The sequence below is a fragment of the Erinaceus europaeus genome, chromosome 2 (assembly GCF_950295315.1).
Source record: "Erinaceus europaeus chromosome 2, mEriEur2.1, whole genome shotgun sequence".
NCBI lineage: Eukaryota > Metazoa > Chordata > Mammalia > Eulipotyphla > Erinaceidae > Erinaceus > Erinaceus europaeus.
The window spans coordinates 16,469,643-16,496,691 of record NC_080163.1 but is presented as its reverse complement, the minus strand read 5'-3'; the positions used below and the strand labels follow the sequence as shown (position 1 = coordinate 16,496,691).

The 27,049-nt window shown below is 43.2% G+C and overlaps 1 pseudogene; it reads left to right on the top strand.

Moving 5' to 3' along the window:
* Positions 1-15,442: 15,442 nt before the first annotated feature.
* LOC103112539 (voltage-dependent anion-selective channel protein 3-like) lies at positions 15,443-17,109 on the top strand (annotated as a pseudogene).
* Positions 17,110-27,049: the final 9,940 nt, after the last annotated feature.

Genomic DNA, 27,049 nt, shown 5'->3' with positions numbered 1-27,049 from the left:
GGTACCATTCTTTCCTTCCTCTCTGTCTCTCCCGTTCTCTGCAAAAAAAAAAAAGAGAGAGAGAGAGAGAGATGAAAGTATTGGGTTTAGGAGACTGTGTACACACAAATTTCTTCCTCAGAGTCAAATGAAAAATCACAAAATGTTTATCATTATTTGTGGAGCCAGGATCTCATGCATATGAGATTTTGCCATATCTAGGTTAACATTTTATTTATTTTTATTTTAAAAAATATTTTCTTTAATTTTCTCATTAATGATTTAATAATGTTTAATAAAATTGTAAGATTATAGGGGTACAATTCCATATAGTTGCTACAACCAGAATTCCATGTTCCACTCCACTGGAAGCTTCCCTATTCTTTATCCCTCTCTGGGAGTATAGACTAAAACTCTTTATGGGGAGCACAAGGTAGGAGTTCTGGCTTCTGTAATAGTTTCTTCACTGGACATGGATATTGACGTTGACAGGTTGATCCATAACCCCGGCCTGTTTCTATCTTTCCCTAGTGGGGTTGGGCTCTGGAGAGGTGAGGTTCTGGGATGAATTTTTCGAGTTTCTGAGTAAAGGTGCAGACCAGGTCTCAGAGTTTGTTGACAGCTGCACCAAGGGCACTCCCATTCAGGAAATGGACACCTTTGATGACAGCGGCCGGGAAGCAGCAGTTCTTTCAGACTGAGAGAGTGGGTGTGAGAAATGGGTTGACAAAACATCTAGGAAGTTTGACTAGAGCCCAGATTCTGTGCAGCATCGCGGAAGGAAGCTACATGGATGGAAAGAATCCTAGATTGTAGAGGCTCCAAGGCCAAAGTTGGGCTTATTTTAAACCTTTTTTCAGCGGGTCATTGAGAAACACTGGAGTTTTGAAAGAAGACAGTGACATTGAAATAAAAATTCCAGGACACTCTTGTCTAAAAATGTGCCAAGTGAGGTCATCAGAAAGACCATTAGGAGGTCAGCCCTTGACAGTGACTGGGAATAGATCATTTTCTAAGAATAGAATATAAATGGAGGATAATATTGAGGCATTTAGAATGGAAAATCAGAGGCAACCTCAAAGGCCACATTAGGGCTGGGAGCCCACTTGGCATGATACAAATACTAATTTGGTTAGTGGGAAACTCTGAGTTATAACATGGCTGGAGGAAGAGGAAGAGGGTCAGCTTCATCTGTGGCATATTCTGTACTGAAAATCTTGGTGGTCATCCCAGGGTTCACTGAGAAATATTAGATTTCAACTGCAGAGAGAGAACAGGTCTGGGGGAAATGAAAGGGTTAGTTGTAATCTCAAAGGCGTTGTTGTGGTTGGACTGATGAGCTCTGAGGAAGAAAAGATAAAAGAGAGAATTCAGCTGAGGAGCCATCGTGGCCTGCATGGGCCACCAGAGGGTGAATGGTGTGGGGGGCTAAGACTCCCCCAAACATGATTTAAAAAATATATTATTTTCAACTCTGTTTCAGAAAGGCAATGGGACAGGTTTTGAAAGTACCGGGGGTAAAATATATCAACTATGAATTCTACACCCAGAGAAAATGTCTTTCAAAAAAATAACCCAATAGTTTTAAAATTAGACAAGAGGTGACCAGATTCATGCAGCAAAGCTGTACTCCAAGAAACTGAAGGTGTCATATCCAAGCCTCAGGAAGTCAGAGGAAGCTGGCATTTTAAAGATGCACCCATTGGCAAATAGGTTATTTCCACCTGAAGATGCAGGCTTTGAATTCTGAATTCTTGAGGATAAGACACCTCCCCCCTTTGTCAAGATAAGAATAGCTCTGGGGGGGCGGGAGGTGGCACAGCAGGTTAAGCACACGTGGCGCAAGGTGCAAGGACCGACGTAGTGATTCCGGTTCGAGCCCCTGGCTCCCCGCCTGCTGAAGAATCGCTTCACAGGTGGTGAAGCAGGTCTGCAGGTGTCTGTCTTTCTCTCCTCCTCTCTGTCTTCCCCTCCTCTCTCCATTTCTCTCTGTCCTATACAACAATGAATGACATCAACAACAATAATAACCACAACAAGGCTACAACAACAGGGGCAACAAAAGGGGGACAAATAGCCTCCAGGGGCAGTGGATTCGTGGTGCAGGCACTGAGCCCCAGCAATAACCCTGTAGGCAAAAAAAAAAAAAAAAGATTAGCTCTAATAATCTTCCTAGTGCAGAGGTGAGGAACTTCTTGCCCGATATTGAAAAACAATCTGAAAAAGAAATGTTTTCTTTAAATAAATAATAACACACAAATCTTGGTAAAGGAGAACAAAAATAAAATTTTATGAAAAAGGAAAAAAAAATAAAAGGGGTTCAGGTAGTCGTTGAGTGCACACGTTGCAATGTTCAAGGAGCCAGGTTCAAGCCCCTGATCCCTACCTGCAGAGGGTAAGTTTCACGGGCAGTTTCACCCTCTCTACCTCCCCCTTCCCTCTTGATTCCCTCCTGTCTCTATCCAATAAACAATAAATAAGTAAAATATAATCAATAAATAAAAGGAGAAAACCATTGGTCAGTGGGTAGAAAGGAAATATAACTCTCAAATTTTCCCTCCATACTGTCTTTGTCTTTCTCAATTACTTAGTTTTTCTCCTCTTGTCTAGGTATATGATTTCAGGTTCTCATATGTTAAAAAAAAATGGAGCCAGATGATTTAATGCTTAATTATCATTTTTCTAATAGATATTCAAATTACAATAAACGTCAACAAATATTTAGACTAGAATTCCTTTCTCATTACTAATGCTAACAGGTATAAATTAAAATATTTCTTAAGATCCAAGTTTAAAAAAATTTTTATTAGTGATTTGATATTGATTTACTAAATTATAAAATATCAGGAGATAATTCCACACCATTCCTACCACCAGACTTCTGTGTTCCCATTCCCTACATTGAAAACTGCATTAGTTCTCCCAAGGTCACAGATATGGGTAGAATATTATTTTTACAACTTTAACTATATATATATATACATATATACACATATATATTCTTTTTCTTTTTAAAATTTATATATATATATATATATATATATCCTTTCCCCCCCTATGGTTCTGCCTTATCTTCCTTTCTCCTCCTCCTCCTCCTCCTCCTCCTCCTTCTCCTTCTCCTCCTTCTCCTTCTTCTTCTTTGATGCCTCCAGGGTTATCTCTAGGGCTTGGTGCCTGTACTATGAATCCACTGTTCTTGGAGGCCATTTTTTTTCCATTTTTCTTGTCCTTGTTGTTATTGGATAGGGCAGAAAGAAATCGAGAGAGGAGGGGGAAGACAGAGAGGCAAAGTGAAACATTGACACCTGCAGACCTTCTTCACTGCTTGCGAAGGACCCTTCTGCAGGTGGCAGCCAGGGAATCGAACCGGGATCCTTACACCGGTCCCTGTGCTTGGTGCCAAGTGCGCTCATCCTGCTGTGCTACTGTCCAGCCCCCTCTTCTCCTTTTTTTTTCTTTTGTATTATCTTTTACTTATTTATTGGATAGAGACAGTCAGAAATTGAGAAGGAAGGGAGAGATAGAGAGGTAGAGAGACCTCTGCAGCACTGCTTCACCACTCACAAAGCTTTCCCCCTGCAGGTGGGTCTGGAGGCTCGGCTCAAACCTGGGTTCTTGTGTATTGTAACACGCGCGCTCAACCAGGTGTGCCCTAACCACCCCATCTTCTCTTCCTTTATAAGTCACACCTACTACTTCTGAGTGTCCTTCCCCTTTTATTTTTCCTCTTCTCTCTCCAGGTCCTGATGGAATTGGAGTGGTATGGATGGACCATAAGGTAATTCGATTTTTATTTGTTTAAGGTCTCTCCATTCAGTCTTTTAAAGGGGCTGCCCCTGTCTGCATTCCCACCACCAATGTAGCAGAGTTCCCTTTTCTCCATGACCTCTCCAATACCTGTCATTTCCTGGTTTGTTGATGAAGTCATTTCTCTGATGAGAAGTGAAGTGAGCATTTCTTCATATGTCTGTTGGCCATGTGTATCTCTTCTTTAGAAAACTGTCTGTTTATCAGGCTGTGGGTATGGATCAACCTGCCAAGGACCATGCTTACCAGAGAAGCAATTATAGAAGCCAGACCTTCCACCTTCTGCACCCCATAAAGAATTGTGGTCCATACTCCCAGAGGGATACAGAATAGGGAAGCTTCCAACGGAGGGGGTGGGATACAGAACTCTGGTGGTGGGAATTATATGTCATTATACCCCTCTTATCCTACAGTATTGTTAATCATTATTAAATTACTAATAAAATATTATATTAGGGAAATTGTTTTAAAAACTGTTTGTTTAGTCTTTGCCCCATTTTTACTGGGTTATCTTTTACTTATTTTGTACATCTGTGCCAATTCTGTATAGATGTTTGATATAAATTAATTATTGGATGCATGATGTGCAAATATCTTCTCCCATTTACTGTGTTGCCTGGTTATCCTTGTGTAGTTTGCTTTCAAAGTGTAAAAGTTCCTTAGTTTCATGCAATCCCATTTATTTACTCTTGTATTCATTTCCTATGCCTACGGTGTTGATTATCCAAAGACATCTTTGACATGAAGATCCTGCAAAGTTCCACCAACATTTTCTTCTATAAATTCTACAGTTGCTTATCTAATATCAAAGCTTTTAATCCATTTTAATTATTTTTTTAAATTTAGGGGCAGGGTGATGGCACACCTAGTTAAGCGCACAAGTTACAATGCATAAGGATCTAGGTTCAAGCCCCCAGTCCCCACCTGTTGGGGTAAAGCTTTGTCAAGTGGTAAAGCAGTGTTACAGGTGTCTTTTCTGTCTCTCTCCCTCTCTGCCACCCACATTCCTCTCAATTTCTGGCTGTCTTTATCCAATAAATAAAGATAATTTAAAAATTAAAATGAAATAAAAATTTAAAATTTTAAGTTTATTTTTAATTTATCTTTTTATACTTTATACTATTAGTGATTTAATATTAATTTACAAAATTCTACAATAATAAGTGTATAATCTACACAGTCCCCACCACCAGAGGTCTGTGTCCCCATCCCCTCCATTGGAAATTATAGTAGTTCTCCCAAGGTCACCAATAAGGACTGATTCTTTTCTTTCTTTCTTTCTTTCTTTCTTTCTTTCTTTCTTTCTTTCTTTCTTTCTTTCTTCAAAGAGGAAACACTGACACAATCTATAACTGCATATCTATATCTTCCTCATTTTTGCAACAGTCCTGCCTCCAGTTCCTTTCAAAGTCACCCCTATACCTCTTACTATTTCTGGGTGTATTTCTTTCTTTTTTCTCTTCTCTTGCAGATAAGAGAAATAGTACCTGACTTCCTCTGATGTTTTCCAGCTTTGCTTCCCTTTCATTGATGGTATAAAAACAAGACTCCTGGTGACAAACATTTTGGGTCCTGATGAAATGACAGTACAGAGCCCTCTGGTTTACTTCCCCTAGCCTTTACCCCTCTGGGAGTATGGATCAAAATTCTTTTGGGGGTGCAGAAGGTGGGAATTCTATTTTCTGGAATTATTTCTTCACTGGACATGGGTGTTATCAGCAAGGACTTAGCTTAGTTCTTATGTTCTGCCATTTCCAAAATGTCAGCTTGGTCCATAGACCAACTACCCACACAAATAAAAGATGGCTGCCATCATGCTAGGTAGGACTCAAAAGCTAGAAAAGACATCTTTCTCCTCCCACATCCTCCCCAGTTTTCTCATCCAATAGAGTTCTCCTCTAGTTACTCCTCCTAAGGCTACTTTTTCATCTCTAAAATTAACCAAATGCATCATTCTGTTATTATAACCTGAAAAACATTCAGATATCATGTAAATGAATGACATGGTTGTAGTATAATTTTTGTTGACAGAAATAGTCATGGGGAGGGGGCTGGGTGGTGGCACACCTTGTTGAGAGCACATATTACATTGCACAAGGACCCAGGTTCGAGCCCCCAGTCCCCACCTGCAGGGGGAAAGCTTTACAAGAGGTGAAGCAGGTTTACATGTGTCTCTCTGTCTCTTTCCTCTCTATCTCTCCTCCTCCTCTCTATTTCTGGCTGTCTCTATCCAATAAATAAATAAAGATAATAAAAAAATAAAAAGAAAAAAAAAAGAAAAGAAATAGCCATGGGGTTAGATTCAGCTTGTTAACCACAGTTTGCTGATGCCTGACTTAGACTCATTTGTTGGAATGGAAACAAGGTGGCCTACCTTCCTTGAGGGTTGGATCCTTAGACAAAGTTGGTGTCTTCTAATAGGGAAGTTAGGAAGACTGGTTCTCTGTGGTACCCAGCAATTATTTGGTGCACAGTGAATATCGGTAGGATGAATCAAATGGTAAATAACAGAGACCAAGGTGATGAATTAGCACCCCTAAAGACAAACTTGAGCTTTGATGGTTTGATACTCAGTGATTTATTTTGACCTCATTGAACTAGGGATCTGCAAAGCCCCAAGATTAGATTCTTTTTCTGGTGTAATGCTTAGAGGATACCCCTGGGGGGGGGGGGGCAAAAATAAACCAGGCGAGGGAAAGATAGCATGGGACTGGCATGCTATTCCTGCTTCCCCAAGAAGACATCCTTGCCTCCTTTCTGTACTTTGCATCAAAGCTTCCCAGTGGCAGTAGAAGCACAAATAATACATTAAAAGGGAAGAGATCAAGCACGGCATCACATGGCTGAAAGTCTGAATTATGATGTTGGTAAGAAAGAGGAAGGGAGGGTCCTTTTTTTTCAAAGCCTAGAGTTATATTTCTTCTACCCTTGGTTATGGAACTCAGTTGTGTTATTTCTGCAAATGCGTTCTTTCTGCTGTGAATCTGTACATGCTGTGAAAATAGGTGGGTACCTGCTAGAATGATTCATTTCCCCCAAACATCTAGCAATTGGGGGAGTCATGTCACCCCATCTAATTGCAGGTTTGAAGCTCCCCTTCCTGCAGTTAGCCTTGAGTTATCATAGTCATGATCCACTAGTTGTTCAACAAGCCAGCATCCTGGGGAACACTGAACCAGGAAGGCCCTTTCCTCCAGAAACAAGACAGCCACTGGCTTTAAATAATGTTATTACTGGGATGAGATCTATGAAAGGAAACCTCAGGGTTGGTTGAAAGTATAGTTTGTTCATCCATGCAAAAATCTTGAGGGATGTGATATTTTGTGGAACCAGAAAAATCTCAGATATGCTGAAGAAGTAGAGTCCAGTTCCTGTTTGGAAATTGTGCAGATGCGGTCACATCCACCATGTTATCCCCTCAGGGTATTGTCAATTCCTGAGACAGTTGAAATTCTATCCCTGTAGTGCCTTGTTCCACCATGTTGTCCCCTCAGGGTATTGTCAATTGTCGCAAGAGAAACCCTATTCCCAGAGTGCCTTGTTTCCTAGCCAATCCTGTCCCAACTCGTCACTTCCAGTTTTTGCCCTATAAATGCCTCCTGCTTCCGCCTCTATCTTTGCCCGCTTTTCACCTTGGTGATCTGACTCAGGGAAGGGTTGTTGCGTGTAACAGGAGCGGCCATTTTGCTAGCTCCACGTGGCCGGAACCGCTGCGCTTTCACCCAACTCTGAGGTGCCCGAGTGAATAAAGGTTAGTGTTCCCTCTCTGCTCTGGATCTCCTCTCTTTCCTCCGCTGTCTCCTCTGCATCACAGCCCAACAAGTTCCTTGTCCCCAAATGAGGACATCTGTAGTAAGAGAGAATTAAGATATGGAAAACATGACAATCTTTAGGCTGGACCATTTACCTTCCAGTCTTGACTCTGCTGTTCATTTGCTTTATGATTTTGGCCACCTTGGTTGACTCTCCTCCATTTACTTACGTTTAAATTGGGTGTGATAAGAGGACGAGGTGCTGGTGGTTTACCTAGTTGAGTACACATGTTACAATGCACAAGGACTCATGTTCAGACCCCTGATCCCCACCTGTGGGGCTGGGGAGCTTCCTGAGTAGTGAAGCAGTGCTGCAGGTATCTCTCTTGTTCTCCGTCTCTGCCCCTTCCCTCTTGATTTTTTCCACTGTCTCTATCCAACAAATAATAAAATAAAATCAGAAAAAAATATTTTTAAATGAGTGTGATAAAAATGCCTACCTCTTAGACATCAGATGGAAAGATTTCATCTAGTAAGGGGCAAAGGAAGGGCAAGTACCAAGTGATAGAGGTGCTGTACTGCCCTGGTGTACTAAGTACTTGGAGTTGTGGAAACAGTACTCTGATGCTTATCTTCTTCTGTTCTTATTCTGTTCCCACCCAGCCTAACTCTTCTCAGTACCCCTTCAGGAAACCCAAAGGAATACAGAACATCTCAAATTTTGTTTCAGGTGGTGCTGCAGTTCACTGACCTGTCTCTCAGATCAGTGTTTATATTGTCTTTGAGAAACAGAGAGACAGTAAAGCTGCACCCCACCATCCATGGAGTTCCCTTGGTGTTATCCACGGTACTTCCATGTGGTAGCCAGGGACTGCATCCAGGGTCTCCTTTGGGGTCAGGTGTGTGTTTTACCTGCTGAACCACCTTCCAGACCCAATGTGAGGTTCCATAAGCAAAACAAAAACAGATACAAACAAACAACAATAACCAAACCCAGAAGGGGAGGGTGGTGGCACACTTGGTTGAGTGTATGTTACAATGCGCAAGTACCCAGGTTTGAGCCCCCCAGTCTCCACCTGTAGGAGGAAGGCTTTATGAATGGTGAAGCAGTGTTGCAGGTGTCTCTCTCTTTCCCTCTGTAACCACCCTTGCCCTCTTGATTTCTGGCTGTCTCTATCTAGTAAATAAAGATAATAAATAAAAACAATTTTTTAAAAAAGAAACAAGAAACCAATGATTGATTAAAAAAAAAAAAGGGAGTTTGTTTCCAGGACATCTAGGCTCCAGAAGGAAAGAAAAGTGTCAGTACCTGGCCTCCACCTTGTCCACTCATGCAATGAGACCAAAGGGACTGGATGCTGCTTCTGACCATCTCCGCCGAGGCCCTCTGTGGGAAACTTCTCAAGACTTCATTTCCCTGTTTTTTAAAAATTTGTTTTCTAGGTTTTAAAAAAAGTTTTATTTATAAAAAAGAAAAACTGACAAAAACCACAGGATACGAGGGGTACAACTCCACACAGTTCCCACTGCTAGAACTCGGTATCCCATCCCCTCCCCTAATAGCTTTTCTATTCTTTATCCCTCTGGGAGTATGGACTCAGGGTTATTATGGGGTGCAGAAGTGGAAGGTCTGGCTTCTGTAATTGCTTCCCCGCTGAATATGGGCATTGGCAGGTCGATCCATACTCCCAGCCTGTCTCTCTCTTTCCCTAGTGAGGCAGGTCTCTGGGAAAGCGGAGCTCCAGGACACATTGGTGGGGTTGTCTTCCCAGGGAAGTCTGATTGGCATCATGGTAGCATCTGGAACCTGGTGGCTGAAAAAAAGAGTTAACATATAGAGCCAAACAAATTATTGACTAATAGGAACCTAAAGGCTGGAATAGTGCAAATGAAGAGTTGGGGGTGGTGTGTGTCTCTGTTTTGTAGATAGCTAGTAGGTCTATTTTAGTTATATTCCAAAAGGCCCATGACTATACCAGTTTTTTTTTCCCTGAGCCTGACCTCTGTGGATCCAAGTTATTGTCTGGGGAGATGATGTCATGGCTGAAAACGGACCAGAAAGCTGGATGAGGGAAGAGAGTAGCTCCCAAATTGGAAAATATGCATAAATATTATTGACTGTAAACCCCATCGATTTGATGTGATCTGGGGCCCATATTCAGCTTAGGAGCCTATGTGACCTCTGCATCCCTGTAGATCTGAGCTCACATTCTGTGGTCATGAGTAGGAACGTTCCAAGCTGCCCCAATGTCAGGACCCATCTTCCTCAGGTGGAGCATAGAATATGTTGTCCAGCCTCCCTTCGGAGGATGGAACATTCTCTGCCCTTGTTGATCCAAGTTGAGGGCAAGGTCCTATGGGGGCCTACTGAGGGGTTCATTGTGCTGTTCCTGAGGGAAATGACTGGTAACAAAGGAGAGGGATTTATTCGAGGTCGAGGACCATCTTGTGTGTGTGGGAATCTGAGGACTCCCTGAGGAACCCAGAGTGTTCTAAGTCTACCACTGCCTAGAGTAGAGAGTGATTGTCTCAGAGATTCACTGGAAATCTGAACCAATCGAGGGGCTTAGAAGGGGGATGGCATAAGCACTATTGTGAAACCTCTTCCAGAATGTTCACTCCTATGAATATTCGTATTAGACTAGGGCCTTTCCATTATAGCATGTCTGCTTTAACTGCTTTGGTTTGCCTAACAGGGGTTTAGTTTCCTGAATACATGCCTTTCTTCAGTCCAAAGCGACTCTTTTAACCACTTCCCTTGCCTTTTGTCGTTGTAGTCATAGTAATGCCTGCCCACAGCCTTATTTTTGTTTGTTTTTGTCTCCAGGGTTATCGCTGGGGCTTGGTGCCTGCACTATGAATCCACTGCTCCTGGAGGCCATTTCCCCCCATTTTGTTGCCCTTGTTATTATTGTTGTTGTCATTGCTCTTTGATAGGACAGAGAGAAATTGAAAGAGATGGGGAAGACAGAGAGGGGGAGAGAAAGCTAGATACTTGCTGACCTGCTTTACTGCTTGTGAAGCGACCTCCCTGCAGGTGGGGAGCTGGGGGCTCGAACCAGGATCCTAATGTGGGTCCTTGAACTTTGCGCCATGAGCATTTAACCCGCTGTGCTACCCCCCACAACCTTGTTCTTAAATTGGTCTGGTTTCAGTTCAGAGCTACCAGGGTAGGCAGAGTCCCTCCTTGCAAAGTTGCTGAGTTGTGAGTCTCTGTGCCTTTAGAAAGTATATATATCAAGCCAAGTGGTGGTTTACCTGGTAGAGTACACATATTACCATGCCCAAGGACCTGGGTTCAAGCCCTTGATCTCCACCTGTAGAGCTGTAGGTTTCTCTCTGTCTCTCTCTCTCTCCGCCACTTTGTCCCCCTCCTCTCTCAATTTTTTTCCCCACCAACTTCTTTTTAAAAATTTTTATTTATAAAGTATAAATATTGACAAGATCATAGATGAAGAAGGGTACAATTCCAGAAAATTCCCACCAGAACTCTGTGCCCAAAAGCCTTGATAGCTTTCCTATTCTTTGTCCCTCACTCAATTTCTTTGTCTCTACCAATGAGAGAAGAGATAAAAAGATAAAAAGAAGGGAAAACAAACAAAAATTCGAGACCAACAGGAGTGATGAAGTCATTGTACCTACCAAGCCTTAGTGATATCCCTGGTAATGAGTGAGAAAGAGAGAGAAAGAAAGAGAGAGAGAGGAGAAGAGAGAGGAGAGAGAGAGAGAAGAGAAGAAAAGAGAAGAGAAGAGAAGAGAAGGGAAGAGAAGGGAAGGGAAGGGAAGAGAGGAGAAGGGGAGAAAGCACATCTTATTCAGGTAGTAAGTGTAGTTTCTGTGGTGTCAACAGACGTTTTCTGTATCATATTCCATGTATTACCTCTGGCTCCTTCTCATATGTGTACACACTGAAATCACTTTATATGAGTCCCTATGTTCTTGCTCAGCTCTTAAATAGTAGAAGTGGACATTTAGGCCTCCCTCTCTAGGCAGAGAAGGGAGACATAATGCTTGAGGCAAAAAGCTTGAATGCCAAGTTAACTCATTTGTGCCTCTCAGTCTTTGGATTGACCTGTCAATGCTCATGTTCAGCAGGGAAGCAGTTACAGAAGCCAGACCTTCCATCTTCTGCACCCCATAATGACCCCATATGGACCCCATATCCCTCTGGGTCCATACTCCCAGAGGGATAAAGAATAGGAAAGCTATCAGGGGAGGGGATAGGATATGAAGTTCTGGTGGTGGGAATTGTGTGGAGTTGTACCCTTCTTATCCTACAGTTCTGTCAATGTTTCCTTTTATAAATTAAAAAAAAAAGTATTGCCACCAGGGTTATATCTGGGGCCTGGAGCCTGCTGGATGAATCCACTGCTTCTGGCAGCCATTTCCCCACCCCCCTCCCCCTTTCTTTTAATTTGATAGTATAGTTAGAAGTCGAGAGGGGAGGGGGAGGTAGACATGAAACAAAAGAGAAAGGCAACTGCAGACCTGCTTCACCGCCCACGAAGCTTTCTCCCCTGCATGTGGGAAACAAGGGCTTGAACCCAGGTCCTCAGGCATGGTAATTGGTGTGCGCCACCAGGTCTGACACCATGCCATTGCCTCTTAGTTGTATTCGTAATGCAGACAATTTAAAGAGGCATGCTGTGGATGACTGCATGGCGTCACATTAAAAGCTTTATGTGAAGCTGCCTGTTAGTATTTGTCCCGAGTGGTGTGTGTGTGTGTGTGTGTGTGTAGGAGGGGCTGGTGTCTTCATCTTTGCTACTGGCCAGCAGCATCCACTGCTTAGTTCCATAGTCCACACCAGAAAGAAAGAGGGTTCCTCCCCAAGGCAACTCAGTTTCTTGTCCCCAAGCCTGTGTGTGGCCTTAAACACCTTGATCCTTGTCCAGATGATAATTTAAAAGGTAGGAAGCCTGTCTGTCTCACCACATTCTCCCCATTAGACTCTTCTCTGGGTTTTACAATCACAACCTCTTTCCTCTCTCTCTCTCTCTCTCTCTCTCTCTCTCTCTCTCTCTCTCTCCCTCTTTCCCCTCTCTTTTTGTTTTAAATTATTGATAGAACAGAGAGACATTGAGAGGGGAGGGGGAGACAGGAAAAGAGAAAAAAAGACAGCTACAGACAGACCCCCTTCAGCCTACTTGAACCTGGGTCCTTCACATGGTAGTGAGGACATTCGATCTGCTGTGCCACCACCTGACCCCCTGGTCCCCTGGCCCTGGCCCATTCCCCTGCACATGCTTTTTTTTGTTTGTTTGTTTTGTTTTGCTTTTCTATAATAACAATTTCATGATAGTTTTTGCCATATCTTGAAGGACCAGAATTTGAATCCCAGTCCCCTTTGTTTGCGGGGGGGTTGGGGGGGGGGTAAAAGGAGTTTCTTGGAAGTCAGGCCTTTAGTTCCATCCACTGTTCTGGAAGGCAGTTTCATTCAGATTAATTTATGAGTGCCTGTGTTCCTGGTGTGGCACTGACATCTTGTTCAAACAGCAGGATGGTGGTGAGCAGGAAGTCGCAAAGGGAGCAGGGATCCCTCCCTGACTGGCCTAGTACCACTCAGTGCTGTGGGGCTCATCTCCCGCAGAGCCCCAGGTGGAAGGGAAATGACAGGGGCCTCTCTTGAGGTGCTGACCTATTCCCAGGGGCTCCTGTCACTTCTCCTCAGTAGAGAAGAAGTACTAGGTGATTCTTCTTCCTCCCCTCTATTCCCCACCTGCTTGTCTCTCTTCCCTAATCTGGACCTGATTTTCCTCTTGCCTAAGGGTTTTGCTGATTCACAAACGCTTTCTGTCTGCTTAGTCACTTGCTTAATAGGACTGCATAATGCGGTTACTTTGTGTCAAACCCCCATTCTCTTTTCATTTTTTAAAAATGTATTTATTACATAGAGAAAGAGAAGCTGAGAAGGGAGGGAGAGATAGAGAAGGAAAGAGATAGAGAGACACCTGTAGCCCTGCTTCATCTCTCATGAAGCTTTCCACCTGCAGGTGGAGACCAGGGGTTTGAACCTGGATCCTTGAGCACTATAATGTGTGCAAACAACCAGTACAAGCACCATTGCTTGACTTTCCTTTTCTTTTCTTTTACTCTCTTCTTTTCTCTGGTCTATTCTTTCATTTCTAATTGTCATCAGGGTTATTCTAGGGCTCAGCGCCAATACTATGAATCCACCACTCCCAGTGGTCATTTTTTTTCCCTTTCTATTTTATTTGACAAGACAGAGCAAATTTGAGAGAGGAAGGAAAGATTGAGAAGTACAGACACCTGTAGACCTGCTTCACTGGTCTTGAAGCATCCCCCCCTCCCTGCAGGTGGGAAACGGGGGCTCAAAACCCAGGTTATTATACATGGTAACATGTGTGATCAACCAGGTGCACCACCCCCATCCCTTGAACCCCTCTGTTCTGCACTGGATGCAGAAACGTGAAGATAAATGAGTTACCACCCTCAGTAGCTTTGGCTTTGGAGAGGCAATGAGTAAATGAATGAGTGAATGGATGAATGAGTGAATGAATGGGAAAATAAGCCAGGCTGTGCTTACAAGGGATGAGTGCTGCTCTTGATAGTATTGCTCTGGGAGAGAATCTGTAGCTAACCTTCAAATACTCTAGAATCTAAACTCAGCCTCTCCCTCCCCCTTCTTTTTTTTAAAAATTTATTTTTTATTTAAGAAAGGATAAATTAACAAAACCATAGGGTAGAAGGGGTACAACTCCACACAATTCCCACCACCCAATCTCCATATCCCACCCCCTCCCCTGATAGCTTTCCCATTCTCTATCCCTCTGGGAGCATGGACCCAGGGTCGTGGGTTACAGAAGGTGAAAGGTCTGGCTTCTGTAATTGCTTCCCCACTGAACATGGACGTTGACTGGTCAGTCCATATTCCCAGTCCGCCTCTCTCTTTCCCTAGTAGGGTGGCAACAGGTTCTGTGAGAGAGAACATATGTTCACACGTATCCATAAACAAGTGCAAAATATATACCTGAAAGCAGAAGTACACTAGAGTTTGCAGTGAGTATCCTCCCAACACTTCCTCTCCACTATTCTAACCTTTGGGTCCATGATCGCTCAACAATTTGTTTGGTTTTGTATGTTAACTTTCTTTTCAGCCACCAGGTTCCAGATGCCATCAGGATGCTGGCCAGGCTTCCCTGGACTGAAGACCCCACCAGTATGCCCTGGAGCTCCACTTCCCCAGAGACTCTCCCTCCTCCTTCTTACCCTGCAGTGCAACAGAGCAGACAAACAGTAACCTGCCACCACAGAACTTCCACCCCAATAGGGGAGAAACCCCATAAAGAAAAGCATACAGGTGTAAAGCCAACATATGGTTTAGGGAGTGGGGTAAGTTCCACAGATGATGAAGATAAAGCAGGCAGGAAACAGTGGTGTGTGTGTGTGTGTGTGTGTGTGTGTTTTGCAATCTCATACTGGTACTCTAACTAAGACAGCTTCAAAAGCAATGTAACATTTGCAGAAACACTAAGGAGCAGGAGGAGGCATTGACACACACTCACAGAGAGAGAGAGAGAGAGAGAGAGAGAGAGGCCACCAAGTGACAAGGGGGTAGCTGCAGCAAAGCCAGCTGGGGAGGGTGTCTGAGTAGAAGGAAGGACCAGAGGCTGGAGGAAGGGAAGCCAGGGGTGACTCTGAAGACCCTCACTTTTACTTTGGGGGCCTCGGAAACTCACTCTAGGCCCTGAGCCAGCTTCACTGTGCCTGTGTCACTGACCACAGGGCTCCGAGCAGGGACAGGATGGTGGGGGTGGGGAGAAAGCAGACAGACCACTGAGGCTACAGTTGGGGGAAGCGCAAAGGACAGAAATCTGACACGGAAGACCTTCAGCATTGCCCTAGCCACGCAGAGACTAGACCCTCAGGCTGGAGAAATATGAGACACACCAACTTACTGTGACCTCGAGAAGGCTGCCAAGAATGTCTTCAACAAAGACTATGGTTTTGGTATGGTCAAAATAGATTTGAGAACCAAGTCTTGTAGTGGGATGGAATTTTCAACTTCTGGTCATGCTCACACTGATACTGGGAAAGCTTCGGGCAACCTAGAGACTAAATGTAAGATCTGTAAATACGGACTTACCTTCACTCAAAAATGGAACACAGATAATACTATTAGGACAGAAATCTCTGGAGAATAAGTTGGATGAAGGGTTGAAACTGACTCTTGATACCATATTTGTACTGAACACAGGGAGGAAGAGTGGAAAGTTTAAGGCTTCTTATAAACGGGATTTTTTTTTTCCAGTCTTGGCTGTAATGTTGACACAGATTTTTTTCTGGACCAACCATATATGGTTGGGCTGTGTTAGCCTTTGAAGGCTGGCTTGCTGGTTACCAGATGAGTTTTCATACAGAAAAATCCAAACTGTCACAGAATAATTTCAACCTGGGTTGTCGGGAAATTGTGAGGATGTGGTTGAGCTTGGCAGGGCTTGAACCTGAGGGGTGCGTCTATCCTGTTAGTCTCTCTCTCTACCGAGAGGTTGAGCAAGGAAGGACAGTAGTAACCCCAAAGGTGTGCCTCGTCTTATCAGACTTCCTGCCTCACAAAGCGCCCCACATTCCTGATACTATGGCCTTTAGATAAAAAGAAAGGGGGAGATGTCGGGAATTAAGCCAGCTCCCTCTGCTCCACCCTGCATTGCTGATACTATGGCCTATTTGCATAATCATTGTTTTGCCTGAAAGATCCCCACCCATTCCATTCCTTTGATCTATCTTCTTCGAGACCCACCTTACCTGCAGGGTAACATTAATCCCACCAGTTAAAACCCTCACAACAGTTGCTAAGGAAGTTTATACCGTCTCAGAAGCTGGTTTTTGCCTTTCTCAACCCCCTTTCCTAGCCATTTCTGTTTCTGACTTGCCACTTCTGGTTCTATCCTATAAAAGCATTGTCTCTCGGATCAATAAAGAATGCATTACCTCACGCCATGTGTTTGGTTCCTGAGTCATCTATTTCCTGTTCCGCTGAGTAAGTAGCAGCCCAGGTTGGCTCCAGTCGAGTTCTCTCTAACCCAGAGAGTATGTGCCCAGGAAGAAGCACCCCCACACTAGCCCGGCACTGGGTTACAAGGCTGAAGACTTTCAGCTTCACACTCATGTGAACGATGGCACAGAATTTGGAGGGTCCATCTACCAGAAGGTGAATGAGAAGATTGAAACATCAATAAACCTTGCTTGGCTGGCTGGCTGGCAGTAACAACACCTGTTTTGGCATTGGTGCAAAATATAAGCTGGATTGTAGAACCTCTCTATCTGCTAAAGTAAATAATGCCAGCCTGATTGGACTTGGTTATACTCAGACCCTTCAACCAGGAATCAAACTGACCCTATTGAGCTTTAACTGATGGAAAGAACTTCAGTGCAAGAGGTCACAAGCTTGGGTTGAGATTTGAACTAGAAGCTTAATGTTTTTTTATTTTTTGAGGTTTTTTTTTTTGAGGTTTTCCCCTGGAAGTGGAGAGAAATGAACCCATTATGTTTTGGTCTTAAAAGTCTTCTGTGAAATTTCAAAAGTGAACTTTTTATTCTTCTAAAGAATTATGATCCTTCCCACACTCAAGACTAGATATCACAGGTTCATTTTTCTCAGCCAACAGGTTCCAGATGCTACCATGATGCTGACCAGACTTCCCTGGACAGACAACCCCAGCAATGTGCCTTGGAGCTCCACTTCCCCAGAGCCGCACCCTACTAGGGAAAGAGAGAGGCAGACTAGGAGTATGGATTGACCTGTCAACGCCCATGTTCATCAGGGAAGCAGTTACAGAAGCCAGACCTTCCACCTTCTGCATCTCACAATGAGCTTAGGTCCATACTCCCAGAGGGATAAAGAATAGGAAAGCTATCAGGGGAGGGGATGGGATACCGAGTTCTGGTGGTGGGAACTGTGTGGAGTTGCACCCCTATGGCTTTTCAATGTTTCCTTTTTATAAATAAAAATAATAATAAAATTATTTATAAAAAGGAAACATTGACAAAACCATAGGATAAGAGGGGTACAACTTCACATAATTCTCACCACCAGAACTCCATATCCCATTCCCTCCCCCAATAGCTTTCCTATTCTTTATCCCTCTGGGAGTATGGATCAAAGGACATTATGGGGTGCAGAAGGTGGAAGGTCTGGCTTCTGTAACTGCTTTCCCAATGAACATGGGTGTTGCCAGGTTGATCCATACTCCTAGCCTGCCTCCCTCTTTCCCTAGTGGAGTGGGGCTCTGGGGAAGCGGGGCTCCAGGACACATTAGTGAGGTCGTCTGCCCAGGGAGGTCCAGTTGACATCATGGTAGCATCTGGAACCTGGTGACTGAAAAAAAAGAGTTCACATATAAAGCCAAACAAATTGTTGACTAATCATGAACCTAAATGCTGGAATATTGCAGATGAAGATTTGGCGTCTTTGTTTGAAGATAGCTAGTAAGCCAACTTTAGTTATAACTATACTAGTTTTTTCCTCAGCCTGACCTCTGATATGCAGGTGGATCCAAGTTATTGTTTGGAGATATGATGTCATGGCTGAAAAAGGGCTAGAAAGCTGGATCAGGGAAGAGAATAGCTCCCAATTATGGGAAAGGTGTATAAATATTGTTGACTGTAAACCCCATTGATTTGATGTGATCTCGGGCCCATATTCAGCTTAGGAGCCTATGTAACCTCTGCACCTCTGTAGATCTGAGCTCACATTCTGTGGTCATGTTCCAAGCTGCCTCAATTTCAGGACCCATCTTCCTCAGATGGTAGATAAAATATGTATCCAGCCTCCTTTAGGAGGATGGAACATTCTCTACCCTTGTTGATCCATGTTGAGGGCAAGATCCTATGGGGGGTCCACAAAGGGGGCCACTGTGTTGTTTTGATGGAGATGACCAGTGATATTGGATAGAAGGATCTATTTAAGGTCTAGGCCCATCATGTTTATTTGGGAATCTCAGGACTTCCCCGACTAGGGCCCCAGCTGATCGGGTGGCCTGATAGTGACTAAAGAGTCATCATTAAAGTAGGCCAGTCTCTTGTCCTTACTCAGCTTTGTAGTCCTTACTTTGGTAAGGTTAGCATTGGAGTGACTGCGGGAGGTGTAATAAGAAGTAGATGAGGAGGGTATCTAGGTCTAAGTAGAAACTATTTCCTTAGGTGTCTTTTTAGGTCTTTCTATTTGCTTGCTTCATTTATTGACTCACTGCAGACTGTTGTGGATTTTTAATTTCAGGTATATATTTTGCCCTAATTTATGGATACATGTGAACATATGCCCTATCTCATGGGACCTGGTCTATATCTAGGTTTTGGGACTTTGTTAGGAAGTGAACTACCTGAAATGGAATTAGAGAATCCTGTGAGAAAGTAAAGGTCTCACCCGAGTAATGAGGGTAAAGGGTTGACATTCCATGCCTGATGTCTCTGGACACAGTCTGAAGTGAAGCATGCTGAGGTGGTAATCATTGCACTGATTAGGTTGGGATCAGCAGATGCAGTATCCTAGGGATGAGAGAAGCATGCAGGAAAGTGAGCCCCACACTAGAGGTTCCAGGACTGGGGGAAATACAGGCTCTATAGAGATAGTGGGAGGTTCCTCCTGTCTAGGGTTTAAGAAGACAATAGATAGTTATTGCTATAATCGAATTATTTGGAAATTGGGTTAACTTTGAAAACCCCATTTTTAGGATTTGCTGTATCATACACAACATCACCATAATTTATGTTCTTTAACATTATATATAGCTGCATCTTATAAGGTATAATTTTTAAAGATGTGACATGGGGGTTGGCGGTGGTGGACCCTGTTTAGTTCACATAGTACCATGCACATGGACCAAGGTTCGAGGCCAAGCTCCCCACTTGCAGCAGGGACACTTAATAAGTGGTGAAGTAGGTCTGCAGCTGTCTTTCTCTCCCACTCTATCTTCTCCTCCACTCGCAGTTTCTCTCTATTTAATGGAATAAGGTAGGAAAAAAAAAAAGGAAAAAAATGACTGTCAGGAGATGTGGATTTATAGTGCTAACACCAAGCCCCAACAATAACCCTGGAGCAAATAAAAAAAAAAGAAGAGAAAAAGAGGAAAGAAAAGAAAAGGTGGCATATGGGTCAGGCAGTGGCGCATTTGGTTGAGCACACACATTACCATGTGCAGGGACCTGGGTTCAAGCCCCTGCTCCCCACCTGTAGGGCTGAAGCAGTGTAGAAAGTGTTTGTCTTTCTCTTTCCCTCTTTCCACTTGATTTCTTTCTACATCTATCCAATATTAAACACACATACACACACACACACACACACACACACACACACACACACGAATGGAAAATGTCAGCCTGCTTGGTGTGTAGCAGGATGGAATATCACTTGGCAAACTTTGTGTTTCAGAAACACACGTAGTTGAGTCTACTGGTCCACAGTATAAAAATGGGCATTTGAGTCACTTTGAAATTAGACTTGGGAGGCAGCTCCAAAATTGAACGACTGGGAAATGAGCCACCTTGGGCCTGCGAGCCAAGGGTGAGTGAATGCTGAAGAGCCTGTTTTCTTATACTGTTATTTATAATGAAGACCCTTCAGGGGAAATCTGTTTCTGGGAGCCAAAGGGAACTGGCCATTTAGCTTCCCTAAGAAGAGACATCTCAGGAATTTGAATATTTATTGGTCCTTGGGGACAAGGTGGGTGGGTGGCCCAATAGCTATTATTTTAGGTCCTTTAATGTGTAACAACAAGAGAGTCTATTTGAGAAGAAAAAGAAACAAAAAAGCACCTCTGGAATGTCGTGAATGCCTAGTAGTCAATTACCTTGGAGTGCTTGCTTTTTGTTTGAAGCACTGTTAGCATGGGAGTCGCTTGTCTCATTTGCAATGATTCTGCTAAGTCAGGTGGCTTGTAAATAGTTTTATTTTATGGGTGGCCTGTTCTCTTTAACACGAGTGGGCCTTGAGGCAGAATGGTGGTGAGAATTCAGTTTGCTCATTCAAAAAAAAAAAAAAAAAAGACCTATGTTCCTTCCCGGTAGTGCCAGTTCTAATAGTGTGCTCTCCTGCCTGAAAATTACGTGAGGAATCCTTTTCCCCCTCTGCCTCGCAACAGCTGGGGTTTCTAGCCCCAACTGGCCTTTTTGTTCAGCCTAATTTGAGAAGGGTTTTATTATGCTGTAACTAGTCGTTTGGCCAGGCTGGTTGTTCCTATACAGAGTGAGGAATAAGGACACAGAATAGCTCCCACTCTGCCTGGAGCCACTGGTTCTCACAGGACAGCATTGCTGACAAGATTTAACACATAAGAAGCGCTCAGTTGGTCCCCTTGCTTGTCACCTGAGAGCAGGAGTATTGCCGCTGTCTAATTCATCTGGGACAGTCCCTGGTACATGGTAGATGCTCAAGAGTGTTGTTTTAGGCTGTTAATTTCCAGTTATAGCCCCTGCCTGCTTCAGCTTCACTGGAGACTTGCTAATTGAAACATATTCTAGGGCTTCAGCATAAAGTGCTGACTTGGAAAAGCTGGCTTGGGAGGTGTGGTGGGTGGGCACAGCTGTTCCAGTTTAAAGACTCCTCATTGATTCTGATGGACATGAACTCAGAACATTCACAAGTCCTTAAAATAAGGAGAGAGTGTGTAGAATTGTACTCCTCTTATCCTACGGTCTTGTCAATATTTCCATTTTTATAAATACAAATTAAAAAAATAAAGAGAGTGACATTATGGGAAATTTGTGGGCACTCTTGTCAAATGTAGGTTTTCTTAACATCTTTTTCTTAAGTTCTCATGGAGTGGGTTTGAAAATGTGGGAATCAGACTTTTAAAAATAAGTTAGCCTGATTGACTACATACTCTATCATGGGCAAGGACCCAGGTTCAAGTCCCAAGTCCCCAATTACAGGGAGGAAGCTATTCAAGTGGTGAAGCAGTGTTGCAGGTGTATCTTTCTCTCCCCCCTTCCCTACCTCCCTTTCCTCTCTCAACTTCTCTCTGTCCTATCAAATACGTGTGTGTGTGTGTTATATACAAATACATACATAAATTAGCTAGTGTGATAAGTCCTGGGTGCCCTCATCTGATAGTCTCTGAAGACCTTATTCATTATCATGTCTGGGAAACACAGACACCAATGGAGAGCATTTGTATTTGATGGGGCCTGGCTGATTTTAAACATTCAGATCCCTGAAGCCAACTTTCTAATATAGTCCCAGCTAGGAAATATACAAAGCTGGAGCCAGAAATGTCACCTACAAAGATCTCTCCTAAGTAGGTGGTAAAAAATATTATCACTGAAATAATGGTCAGCCTTATCTATGAGCTTGGGGGAACTACTGCCATTTTCAATGGAGGTAATGAGGACACAGAACTCTGGTGGTGGGAATGGTGGGGAATTACATCCTGTTATTTCATAATTTTGTCAATCAAAATTAAATAACTGTGACAGGCAGTAACTGTTACTTTAAAATTCCCTTGCATTCAAGCTAACTTTAAGTTCCCCCCCTTTTCCATTTTTGAGTTTAGATGTTAAGTTTTTGAGTGTTTAGTGTTAAGTTCCCCTTTTCCCCCTATAAGTTCCCCTTCTTATTCCTGTTTGTGAAAACCCCTTGCCCTTTCCCTTTTGAGAAACAGGACTAATCAGTGAAGGCCATCAGGTGTTTTGCAGAAGTTCTGTGTGAGGGCCAGCCTTATCAGGACCTCTGCACAGCCCCAGTGGTATACTGGTCGCCAGATGGCCTGGTATGATGGTAGGGGGATGTGAGGACCTAATACCTGGTCAAGCCTTATTGGTTGTCTGGTTTTGCAGGGTTTGAAATTAGCCCGCGCTTCGCTTTGTATGGACCCCGCTTTTTGCTTGGTTTAAAATGATTGGATTCTGCATTTTTTGTAATATGTAATTGGATATAGATTGTAAGATGGAGTGGACCCCCTCCTCAAGTGTGTTCTGAATTCCTATAAATTGTGTGGTTTGAGCCCTGTTCAGGGTCGAGCTTGGTAGACTGCGGCCAGTCTCCATCTCGGCCCGGATTGCAATTCATCAATAAACATCTTTTGCTTCCTTGCAGTGGATGGTGGTTTGATTTATGCTCGCTAACAATAACTAAAAAAATAAGATAATAATAAAACAACAGATAAAAAAGGTGCTATCACTGTTGTTACAGGGATTTGCCTTAAGTTTATTTGATCTCATAAGACAGAGAGAAATTGAGAAAGGAGAGAGATACTTGCAAACTTGCTTCACTGCTGGTCAAGCGTCACACACCCCCTCCCCCCGTCACAGGTGGGAAGCCAAGGCTTGACCCTAGGTCCTTGAACATGGTGATGGTGTGCTTAACTAGGTGTGCCATCACCTAACCCCCTGCCTTAAGTCTCTTGCTACATTTACAAATTCAACTATAGTAGAACAAGAAAAGGCTGGCATAGCTTTTCTGTGGATTTCCATAAAATGCTCTGGAAACATTTTTAGACAACATGGAGTAACTTAGTAATGAAAACTAAATGCACAAAGGAGTTCATGAGTATTTATGCAACTAAAAGGATATAGAAAAAAAAAAAGAAATCAATTACATTGTAACACTTTCCTGGGAAGTGTACTAAGAGACTCTTGACTCCCTGAACTTCTTTTTTTTTCAGTGCATTTATTTAAAAATTGGTTAACGGTGAAAGAGTTATATGATCTGAAGAGAAACCAAAGTAGCATTCTTTTAAAATTGGGACATAAAGGGCTGGTTGTTAGCACAGTGGGTTAAGTGTACTTGGCATGAAGTGCGAGGGCCAGTGTAAGGATCTGGGTTCGAACCCCTAGTTCATCACCTGTAGGTGGGCTCGCTTCATAAGCGGTGAAGCAGGTCTGCAGGTGTCTGTCTTTCTCTCCCCCTCTCTGTCTTGCCCTCCTCTCCAATTTCTCTCTGTCCTATCCCACAACAACAATAACATCAGGAACAACAACGACAAAGGCAACAAAATGGAAAAAATATCTTCCAGGAGCAGTGGATTGGTAGTGCAGGCAGCGAGCCCCCGCGATAACCCTGGAGGCAAAAAGAAAATAAATAAATAAATAATTGGAACATATTTGTATTTGTTAGAAAAATACTGGAAAATTGAAGGCCAAGTAGCAGTGCACACGTTGTGATGTACAAGGACTCAGGTTCAGACTGCTGGTCCCCATCTGCATGGGGGACACTTCACAAGTGGTGAAGCAGGTCTGCAGGTGTTATTCTCTCATTTCCTTCTCTATCTCCCCCTCTATCAGTTTATCTTGGTCCTATTAAATAACTTTTTAAAAAATGCAGAGAAAAATGGCCACTGGGAGTGATGGATTCATTGTGTAGGTACCAAACCCAAGTGCTATCCCTGATAGGGGGAAAAAAAATAAGGCAAAGCATTGAACCATCCTTGTGCCTGCTATGCTAACACCACGTGTTTGTTCCTAAGCGTATATCTCCTTCCGGTTTATTCCTATGTGTACATGCATCTTAGTACTATGTGGAACACCACACTCGAACATTTGATAATCACAAAAGTACTTGTATAAGCCTGGCTTCCCAACATAGATACTTGAAACTCTGTGTCAACTCCTAATGTTTTCTTTTTTTAAATTTAATTTTTTATTTATAAAAAGGAAACATTGACAAAACCATAGGATAAGAGGGGTACAACTTCGCACAATTCCCACCACCAGACTTCCGTATCCCATCCCCTCCCCTGATAGCTTTCCTAGTCTTTTTTTTTCCCTTATAATTATTCTTTTAACATATACATTGCTATCTTAAGGTTATGATCATTATCCTTATGTATTTTAATTTTATTATGTTTATTATCCACATCTTACTGATGAGAAAACTGGAGTTCAGAATTAAGCAACGTACTGCTGATTTCAGATAATTATCTTTGAATCTCATCATAATGCTCAGTGAAAGTTCAAAAATGAGAAAGCTGAACCTACATCTCCAGCAGGGGTCACATCTAGGTCTCTCCCTTTAAGGATAAGATGTAGGAGGTAAAGGTTTGGAAGAAAGGGTGAATAGTCCCATTCAAATCCCACCACTTTCAGTTTCAGCCAGGGAAATACACAAATAGGCATCATGTTCCTACACCTTTCCCATGGTTTCTTTTCCACTAGATTTATATATATATGAAACATTGACAAAACCATAGGACAAGAGGGATACAACTTTGCACAATTCCCACCACCAGATCTCCGCATCCCATCCCCTCCCCTGATAGCTTTCCCGGAATATGGACACAAGGTCATTGTGAGATGTAGAAGGTGGAAGGTCTGGTTTCTGTAATTGCTTCCCTGATGAACATGGGGGTTGACAGGTCGATCCATACTCCCAGCCTGACTCTCTCTTTCCCTAGTGGGGAAGGGCTCTGGGGAAGCGGAGCTCCAAGGTACATTGGTGGGGTTGTCTGTCCAGAAAGTCTGGTTGCATCCTGCTATTATCTGGGAACCTAGTGGCTGAAAAGAGAGTTAATATATAAAGCCAAACAAATTGTTGAACAATCATGGACCTAAAGGCTGGAATAGTGCAGATGAAATGTTGTAAGGGTCCTCCATTTTGTAGATAGCTAGTAGGCATATTTTAGTTATATTTCAAAGGGCCTGTAGCTATACTAGTGTTTTTTTTTTTTTTTTTTTTTTTTTTTTTTTTTTTTTTTGGCCTGAGCCTGAAATCTGATATGCAGGTGGATCCAAGTTATTGTCTGGGGAGATGATGTCATGGCTGGTAAAAGGACCAGAAAGCTGGATCAGGGAAAAGAATAGCTCCCTAATATGGGAAAGGCGTATAAATATTTTTGACTGTAAACTCCATCGATTTGATGTGATCTGGGGCCCATAATTAGCTTAGGGGCCTGTGTAACCTTTGCATCCCTCTACATCTGAGCTCGTAGGAACATTCCATGCTGCCCCAGTATCGACCCATCTTCCTCAGGTATAACATAGATTATGTTGTCCATCCTCCCTTTGGAGGATGGAACATTCTCTAGCATTGTTGATCCAAGTTGAGGGCAAGGTCCTATGGGGGAATTCCTAATGTTTTCTTTCTTTGTGGGATGCTTCAAGATTACAGACTTCTTCCTGTAGTTAGAACCCTTTGAGAACACTTAGTGCCTTGAAATTCCTCAGGGAAAAAGAATACAATGCACAGAACAACTGCTCCTTCAAGAGGTGTTTCTGCATCCCACAATGACCCTGGGTCCATGCTCCCAGAAGGTTAAAGAATAGGAAAGCTATCGGGTAAGGGGATGGGATACACAGTTGGTGGTGGGAACTGTGTGGAGTTGTACCACTCTTATCCTATGGTTTTGTCAATATTTCCTTTTTATAAATAAATTTAAAGAAAAAAAAAGAGGTGCTTCTGGGGAGGTAGTGTTTTCAGAATAGAACAGGAATCTGATTCAAGGAAGCCAACTTTGTGAGCTAGAGATAAGACCATGCCAATCATGTAGGGGCAGGAAGAATTAGAGGGAGGGAGGCTGGGAAGTGGTCAGAGAGGGTCCTGAAGCTAAGATCAGCCCATGAGGGAAGAGTTTGGGTCTCAGACACACAAACCCTAAATATGGGTTATGTTCTAAGGTTTACACAGGTCCCTGCCTCTGCTTTTGGGAAAACTCAATTCTATTGTTTCTACTATTTCTTTTTCTTCTTTTTGCTTCCAGATTTATCGCTGGGGCTCAGTGCCTACACTATGAATCCACTGCTCCTGGAGGCCATTCTTCCCCCCCTTGTTATCCTTGTTATCATCGTTGTTGTTGTTGTTATTGCTGTCATTGTTGTTGGATAGGACAGAGAGAAATGGAGAGAGGAAAGGAAGATAGAAAAGGGGAGAAAAAGATAGGCACCTGCAGACCTGCTTCACCACCTGTGAAACAACCCCCTGCAGGTGGGGGGCTGGGATTTGAACCGGGATTCTTGCCAGTCCTTACATTTCACACCATGTGTTCTTAACTCACTGCGCTACCGCCCGACCTCCTTTTAATTTTAATTTTTACCGCCAAGATTATCACTAGGGCTGTATGCCTGGCACTATGAATCCACTGCTACTTCTGGTGGCTTCCCCCCCCCCCATTTTACTTGATAGGTCAGAGAGCTATTGAGAGAGAAGAGGGAGAGAAGAAAACAGACATCTGCATACTTGCTTCACTGTGAAGCATCTCGTGCCCCCTGCAGGTGGGGAGCAGAAGCCTGAACGCTGGCTTTGCACATGATAACCTGTTTGCTTAACCAGATGGTGCCATCGCTAGGCTCCCCGAGATGGTGATTTTCGTGTTACGTATGATCTTAGAGTCAACATACCCAATGTCAAAACTAGTGAAAGAATTAGCATCTTCTTTTTTTCCCCCTTTCATTGCCCCCCTTTTTAAAATTGTTGTTGTAGTTATTATTGTCATTGTTGTTAGATAGGACAGAGAGAAATGGAGAGAGGAGGAGAAGACAGAGAGGGGGAGAGAAAGAAAGACATCTGCAGACCTGCTTCACTGCCTGTGAAGTAACTCCCCTGCAGGTGGGGAGCAGGGGGC